The 684-nt window shown below is 45.9% G+C and overlaps 1 long non-coding RNA gene across 1 annotated transcript in view; it reads right to left on the reverse strand.

The window, feature by feature from the left end:
• Positions 1–7: 7 nt before the first annotated feature.
• The window catches only part of LOC107709447 (uncharacterized), a 1,089-nt gene continuing 412 nt past the window's right edge, over positions 8–684 (reverse strand). The window contains exons 3-4 of the long non-coding RNA XR_001636501.1: positions 313–633; positions 8–227 (exon numbers count right to left, since the gene is read on the reverse strand). This is a non-coding gene — a long non-coding RNA (uncharacterized LOC107709447). The remainder of the gene's footprint in view (positions 228–312; positions 634–684) is intronic.

The raw sequence follows: 684 nt of genomic DNA on the forward strand, positions 1-684 counted from the left end.
GGGTTGTCCGGCCAAGTCGAAAAGTCTCTCAAAGTACCGATTAACACGGCTCAGCATATCATAATCAAGCCTTCTATTTAAATCGCAATCACGGAACAGTTCCTGAGGAATTTCATGAGGTAATTCAGCCTCTTCCTCACTCTCCGAATCGGTGAAGGATATCTGATCCCACGCGTGGATCATCGAATCAGACCACGCTGTTAGATCACCCTCACCGTAGCCTTGTTCTGTAAAAATAACAATAACTGTTTATTAATTTATCGAATAAAAATCAAACATAAAACGTAATAATGAGATTTCTGTTTTACATACCATTATTGTCTGAAGTCCTTAAACGTGTGGTGGTCGGCGAGTCATCCGCATCCTGCTCCGGTAACCTCAACCGTTTTATACCCTGACCGCCTGGATGCGGGGGTCTCAATCGTTGCGTTGGGGGACTGGATGTACCTGGGGTGTGTACACTCGCGCAGGCGGTGAGCGTGTGAGACCCATCCTCTGAAGACGTAACGTGGTCGGGGGTGGGTTGTGTGACGTTGTTTAGCTCGTGACGTGATTCCGTCTTAACTACAACCTCTTGCAACGCCTCCTCTGTAGGTAATATTACCACGTGGCTGTCAGAAGCATCGTGCTCACCTGTCAAAAATTTTTGTAAACACTGTGAGACAGAAACATTTTTTATGTTGA

The sequence above is a fragment of the Sinocyclocheilus rhinocerous genome, unplaced genomic scaffold, assembly GCF_001515625.1.
Source record: "Sinocyclocheilus rhinocerous isolate Xijiao unplaced genomic scaffold, SAMN03320098_v1.1 scaffold1648, whole genome shotgun sequence".
Classification (NCBI taxonomy): domain Eukaryota; kingdom Metazoa; phylum Chordata; class Actinopteri; order Cypriniformes; family Cyprinidae; genus Sinocyclocheilus; species Sinocyclocheilus rhinocerous.